Consider the following 7,665-nt stretch of genomic DNA (forward strand, 5'->3'; position numbering starts at 1 on the left):
TGACTGCCATTTTCAACTCTTTGCCCTCCAATGACTTTTTCCCCATTGCTTTCAAACATGATCATGGCTCTTCTATCCTAAAAAAAAAAATAAAAATAAACCCTCTCTTGACCTATGGCTCTCTCCAGTCATCCCCCATCTTCTTTCAACCATTCCTCTCCAAACTCCTTGAGAGAGTTGTCTACACACACTGTCTTCAGTTCCTCTCCTCCAGTTCTTTCCTTGACCCTTTCAAATCTGGCTCTGCCCCCTCCATGCCACAGAAACTGCACTCTCAAGCATCACAAATGATTTCCTTCTTGCCAAATCCAATGGCCTCTACTCCATCCTAATCCTCCTCGACCTCTCTGCCTTACACTCTGTCAGCTAGCCCCTTCTCCTGGAAACACTGTCCAACCTCAGCTTCACTGACATTGTCCTCTCCTGGTTCTCCTTCTACCTTTCTGACTGCCCACTCTCAGTCCTTTTCTCAGGCTCGGTCAGTCAGACAGTCAATCAGTCAATCGTATTTATTGAGTTCTTACTCTGGAGCACTGTACTAAGTACTTGGGAGAGTACAATATAACAATATAACAAACATATCCCCTGCCCACAACAAGCTTAGAGTGTAGATTGACCTAAAGACATTAACTTAAGTAAATAAATTATGGACATATACATAAGCGATCCCCTCTCAGGGTCACACCTGGAGAGTTCCCAGTACTCTACTAGTCTTGACTACAGGAAGGACAGTCAAGCAGAGACATATCTGTTCCATTCCTAGCTTGGGCAGTGGCTAGCAAGTGGAAGGCAATTTGCTACAAGTCAAAACTCACCCGTGCTGGAGAGAGTCGAGGGTGGAGACTAGCATTTAATGCATGGAAGGTGGCAATGGTAAACCACTTCTGAATTTTTACCAAGAGAACTCTATGGATACACTACCAGAATGATTGCAGATGGATAGCGGGGTGTTCTGGGAGAGATGTGTCCATGGTGTCGCTTTGGGTCTGAAATGACTCTACGGCATAAGACAAGACATAAGTGATATGGACTCCTACTCATTTTCCTCGCCCCCTGCCTTTTCCTCTCCTTCTCCTCCTCCTCTCCCCATCACCCCCGCTTCTTTCATTCATTCATTCAGTCGTATTATTGAGTGCTTACTGTGGGCAGAGCACTGTACTAAACACTTGGTAAGTACAAGCTGACAACATATAGAGATGGCCCCTACCCAACAATGGGCTCACAGTCTGGAAGCCCCTCTCCCCTTCCCCACAGCACTTGTATATATTTGTACATATTTATTACTCTATTTTATCTGTACATATTTATTATTCTATTTATTATTAATGATGTGCATATAGCTATGTTTCTATTTATTCTGATGGTATTGATGCCTGTCTACTTGCCTTGTTCTGTTGTCCGTCTCCCTCTTCAAGACTGTGAGCCAGTTGTTGGGTAGGGACCGTCTCTATATGTTGACAATTTGTACTTCCCAAGTGCTTAGTACAGTGTTCTGCACACAGTAGGCACTCAATAAATATGATTGAATGAATGAATGAATGCTATCCAACACCTAAGTGTGGGACTTCCTAGAGGTTCAGTTCTGGGTTCCCTTCTATTCTTCTAGACTGTGAGCCCGCTGTTGGGTAGGGACCATCTCTATATGTTGCCAACTTGTAATTCCTAAGCGCTTAGTATAGTGTTCTGCACACAGTAAGCGCTCAATAAATACAATTGAATGAATTAATTAATGAATTAATTCTCCATCTACACCCATTCTCTTGGAGAACTCATTTGCTCCCATGACTTCAACTACCACAGCAGCTATGCGGATGATTCCCAAATCTGCATCTCCAGTCCTGATCTCTCTTCTGCTTTTCAGCCTCACATTTCCTCCTGCCTTCAGGGGATCTCTACTCGGCTTCCCTCTGACACCTCAAATTTAATACTTCCAAAACAGAACTCTTCACCTTCTCATCCTAACCTTGCCCTTCTCCTGGCTTTCCCATCACTGCAGATGGCATCACCAGCCTTCCTGTCACACAAGCAGCGTGGCTCAGTGAAAAGAGCATGAGCTTCGGAGTCAGAGGTCATGGGTTCAAATTCCTGCTCCTCCACTTGTCAGCTGTGTGACTTCGGGCAAGTTACTTAACTTCTCTGTGCCTCAGTTACCTCATCTGTAAAATGGGGATTAAGACTGTGAGCCTCACGTGGGATAACCTGATCACCTTGTAACCTCCCCAGTTCTTAGAACAGTTCTTTGCACATAGTACGTGCTTAATAAATGCCATCATTATTATTACAAGTCCATAACCTTGGTGTTATCCTCGACTCATCTCTCCCATTCAACACATATTCATTCATTTGTTTATTCATTCATTCATTCAATCATATTTATTGATCACTTACTGTGTGCAGAGCACTGTACTAAGCACTTGGGGAGTACAAGTTGGCAAAATATAGAGATGGTCCCTACCCAACAAACGGCTCGTAGTCTAGAATATTCAATTTATCACTAAATCCTGTTGGTTCAGCCTTCACAACATTGCTAAAATCCACCATTTCCCCTCCATCCAAACTGCTACTATATTAATCCAAGCCTTTATCCTATCTCACTTTATTTACTGCATCAACCTCCTGGCTGTCTCCCCCAACTCCAGTCCATATTTTGTTCTGCTGCCCAGATCATTTTTCTTCAGAAACATTCAGTCCTTGTTTCCCCACTCTTCAAGTTCCTTGTGGGCACAGAATGTGTCTACCAATTCTGTTGTATTGTACACTCCCAAGCACATAACACGGTGCCCTGCACACAGTAAGCACTCAATAAATAAAAATTATTGATTTAAGCATCTTTGGAGTTCTAGGGGCTGTATCAAGCACATGAAAAATAAGACAGCTTTCTCAAGGCTGGGGATCATATCTCCTGACTATATTATACTCTCCCAACTGTTTAGTACAGTGCTCTGCACACAGTAAGTGCTCAATAAATACCATTGACTCACAGATGGATTGATGATGCCAAGTATATTAATGAAGATTATGTGTTATTGATTCCTTGGTGATTAAAGCCCTCATCAGAGTGCCTCATGGGTTTCCTTACAGAGAGAATATCTAGGTAAAATGTTAAAAGGAAAATTGACAACTCTAGCTGGAAGAAAGAAGGTGCATAAAAGATGAGTCTATTGCTCAAATGAGGTGCATCAAGAGGTCAACTTCAACTATCAAGTCAATAATAATGGCATTTGTTAAGTGCTTACTATTTCCAAAGCACTGTTCTAAGTGCTTTCCGCTCTCTGGACCCCACCCATCTTTCGGAGCGCCTCACACCCCACCTCGCCGCCCTCTCCTCTCTACCCAGTCTTGATGATCAGATTACTGCTCTCAACTCTACCCTTTCTACTCAGCTAGACTCGCTCGCTCCCCTTTCCCTTCGCCGCTCTCGCACCACTAACCCACAGCCCTGGATCACTGCCACTGTCCGCCTCCTTCGCTCTTATGCTCGAGCTGCTGAACGCTGCTGGCGAAAGTCTAAACACCATGCCAACCTCGTTCACTTCAAGTTTATCTTTTCCTGCCTTAACTCAGCCCTCTCTTCTGCCAGACAAAACTATTTCTCCTCCCTTATTGACACCCATGCCCATCACCCCCGCCAGCTCTTCCGTACATTCAACTCCCTTCTCAGGCCCCCGGTTCCTCCCCCTCCTCCTTCCCTCACCCCCAACGATCTGGCCTCCTACTTCATTAACAAAATTAAATCCATCAGGTCTGACCTCCCCAAAGTCTCTTCCCCCCTTTCTCCAACCCCCCGGCCCTCAACAGTCTCTGCTACTCTCCCATCCTTCCCAGCGGTATCCTCAGAGGAACTCTCCTCCCTCCTCTCAAGTGCTACTCCGGCCACCTGTGCTTCTGACCCCATTCCCTCTCATCTTATGAAATCTCTCGCTCCATCCCTTCTCCCCTCCTTAACTTCCATCTTCAACCGCTCACTCTCCACTGGTTCCTTCCCCTCTGCCTTCAAACATGCCCATGTCTCTCCCATCCTAAAAAAACCCTCTCTTGACCCCACCTCACCTTCTAGTTATCGTCCCATTTCCCTCCTACCATTCCTTTCCAAACTCCTTGAACGAGTTGTCTACACGCGCTGCCTAGAATTCCTCAACAACAACTCTCTCCTCGACCCCCTCCAGTCTGGCTTCCGTCCCCTTCATTCCACGGAAACTGCGCTCTCAAAGGTCACCAATGACCTCCTGCTTGCCAAATCCAACGGCTCATACTCTGTCCTAATCCTCCTCGACCTCTCAGCTGCCTTCGACACTGTGGACCACCCCCTTCTCCTCAACACGTTATCTGACCTTGGCTTCACAGACTCCGTCCTCTCCTGGTTCTCCTCTTATCTCTCCGGTCGTTCTTTCTCAGTCTCTTTTGCAGGCTCCTCCTCCCCCTCCCATCCTCTTACTGTGGGGGTTCCCCAAGGTTCAGTGCTTGGTCCCCTTCTGTTCTCAATATACACTCACTCCCTTGGTGACCTCATTCGCTCCCACGGCTTCAACTATCATCTCTACGCTGATGACACCCAGATCTACATCTCTGCCCCTGCTCTCTCCCCCTCCCTCCAGGCTCGCATCTCCTCCTGCCTTCAGGACATCTCCATCTGGATGTCCGCCCGCCACCTAAAGCTCAACATGTCGAAGACTGAGCTCCTTGTCTTCCCTCCCAAACCTTGTCCTCTCCCTGACTTTCCCATCTCTGTTGACGGCACTACCATCCTTCCCGTCCCACAAGCCCGCAACCTTGGTGTCATCCTCGACTCCGCTCTCTCATTCACCCCTCACATCCAAGCCGTCACCAAAACCTGCCGGTCTCAGCTCCGCAACATTGCCAAGATCCGCCCTTTCCTCTCCATCCAAACCGCTACCCTGCTAATTCAAGCTCTCATCCTATCCCGTCTGGACTACTGCACTAGCCTTCTCTCTGATCTCCCATCCTCGTGTCTCTCTCCACTTCAATCCATACTTCATGCTGCTGCCCGGATTATCTTTGTCCAGAAATGCTCTGGACATATTACTCCCCTCCTCAAAAATCTCCAATGGCTACCGATCAATCTGCGCATCAAGCAGAAACTCCTCACCCTGGGCTTCAAGGCTCTCCATCCCCTCGCCCCCTCCTACCTCACCTCCCTTCTCTCCTTCTACTGCCCAGCCCGCACCCTCCGCTCCTCCACCACTAATCTCCTCACTGTACCTCGCTCTCGCCTGTCCCGCCATCGACCCCCGGCCCACGTCATCCCCCGGGCCTGGAATGCCCTCCCTCTGCCCATCCGCCGCGCTAGCTCTCTTCCTCCCTTCAAGGCCCTGCTGAGAGCTCACCTCCTCCAGGAGGCCTTCCCAGACTGAGCCCCTTCTTTCCTCTCCCCCTCGTCCCCCTCTCCATCCCCCCGTCTTACCTCCTTCCCTTCCCCACAGCACCTGTATATATGGATATATGGTTGTACATATTTATTACTCTATTTATTTATTTATTTATTTATTTTACTTGTACACTTCTATCCCACTTATTTTATTTTGTTGGTATGTTTGGTTCTGTTCTCTGTCTCCCCCTTTTAGACTGTGAGCCCACTGTTGGGTAGGGACTGTCTCTATGTGATGCCAATTTGTACTTCCCAAGCGCTTAGTACAGTGCTCTGCACATAGTAAGCGCTCAATAAATACGATTGATTGATTGATTGATTGAAGTGCTGGGGAGGATACAAGGTGATCAGGTTGTCACTTGTGGGACTCACAGTCTTCATCCCCATTTTACAGATGAGGTAACTGAAGCACAGAGAATAATAATAATAATAATAATAATGGCATTTATTAAGCACTTACTATGTGCAAAGCACTGTTCTAAGCGCTGGGGAGGTTACAAGGTGATCAGGTTGTCCCACGGGGGGCTCACAGTCTTCATCCCCATTTTACAGATGAGGGAACCGAGGCCCAGAGAAGTGAAGTGACTTGCCTAAAATCACACAGCTGACAAGTGGCAGAGCCGGGATTTGAACCCATGACCTCTGACTCCCAAGCCCTTGCTCTTTCCACTGAGCCATGCTGCTTCTCATGTCTTCATGAGACTCTGCTAAGACTCTGCTAAGAAGACTTAGCAGAGCAACACTGTAACCTCTTTAGCTTCCAAGATTACATGGGAAATTACCCAGATCAAATCTATCCAGAGTCAGGTATAGGCCGATAACCTTCCATCTACATTTCAATGTATTTATGCCCTGATTTACAACTCCAATAGGATTTCATTTGCAATGCCTTTAGCTTTATTTTATTTTATGATTTTATTTTTTTACAAACAACTCTGTTGCTGATGGAGTCACTCGGAGGGAAAGGATATGAATAAGGAATGAAATCTCCTTTGTGAATTATCTCCAAAAGCCTAGAGGTCTGAATTTTTGTCAGGTGTTAGTTAAAAATATTCTGACAACACTTAATAAGAATGAATGGATTTTCAGACTGGAAATAATGAGGGTTTAGCCTGGAATTTACATTTGAAAGGGTGATGAAAAGTACAATGTATATGTATGCACTCTTTAATTAGATTTATTAAAAGTGATTTTAAAGTCATAGAATCTAGACTACCCATTAAATTGAGTTGTTTTCTTGGTGGTCTAAATCTCTGTTCACTTTTGAATTTTGAGATAATGGCTAATTTTGTATTGAGGGTAAAAATGACTAAGGTACTGAATTGAAGATAATTTATTAGGCAGTTCTAACGTTACAATCATCCTATCTATCAACCAGTCAATCACATTTGAGTGCTTATTGTGTGCAGAACACTATACTAAGCACTTGGGAGAGTGCACTATAACAAAGTGTATTAGCACATTCTCTGCCCACAATGAGCTTACAGTCTAGAGTGGGGCAAAGATATTAATATAAAACAATTAGAGATATATACATAAGTGCTTTGGGGTTGAGGGAGGGATGAATGAAGGGTGCAAATCCAATGGCAAGGGTGATGCAAAAGAGAGGGAGAGAAAAGGAAATGAGGGCCCAGTTGGGGACAGTGTCTTGGAGGAGATAATAATAATGATAATAATAACAATAATGGCATTTGTTCAACACTTCCGATGTGCCAAGTACTGTTCTAAGTGCTGTGGTAGCTACAAGGTAATCAGGTTGGACACAGTCCCTGTCCCACATGGTGCTTATAGTCTTGATCCCTATTTTACAGATGAGGTAAGGCACAAAGCAGATAGCTGCCCAAGGTCACAAAGCGGATATGTGGCAAAGCTATGATTAGAACACAAGCCCAGACTCTTTCCACTAGGTCTCACTGCTTCTTTTTTTTTTTTTTGATGGCATTTATTAAGTGCTTACTATGTGCAAAGCACTGTTCTAAGCACTGGGGAGGTTACAAGGTGATCAGGTTGTCCCACGGGGGGCTCACAGTCTTAATCCCCATTTTACGGATGAGGTAACTAAGGCCCAGAGAAGTGAAGTGACTTGCCCCAAGTCACACAATTGGCAGAGCCGGGATTTGAACCCCTGACCTCCGACTCCAAAGACCTTGCTCTTTTCCATTGAGCCATGCTGCCTCTTCAGTAAGGCTTTGAAGGTGGGGAGAATCCTGATAGAATGTTTCTATCCACCCCAGTGCTTAGAACAGTGCCTAGCACAAACTAAATGTGTGGCTCAGTGG

The 7,665-nt window shown here is 45.7% G+C and overlaps 1 non-coding gene across 1 annotated transcript; it reads left to right on the plus strand.

Moving 5' to 3' along the window:
* Positions 1-667: 667 nt before the first annotated feature.
* Positions 668-805, plus strand: LOC119935041. Its single transcript, XR_005453067.1, has one exon. It is a non-coding gene; the product is annotated as a small nucleolar RNA SNORA7 (small nucleolar RNA).
* Positions 806-7,665: the final 6,860 nt, after the last annotated feature.

This window comes from Tachyglossus aculeatus, chromosome 1 (genome assembly GCF_015852505.1).
Source record: "Tachyglossus aculeatus isolate mTacAcu1 chromosome 1, mTacAcu1.pri, whole genome shotgun sequence".
Taxonomy (NCBI): Eukaryota; Metazoa; Chordata; class Mammalia; order Monotremata; family Tachyglossidae; genus Tachyglossus; species Tachyglossus aculeatus.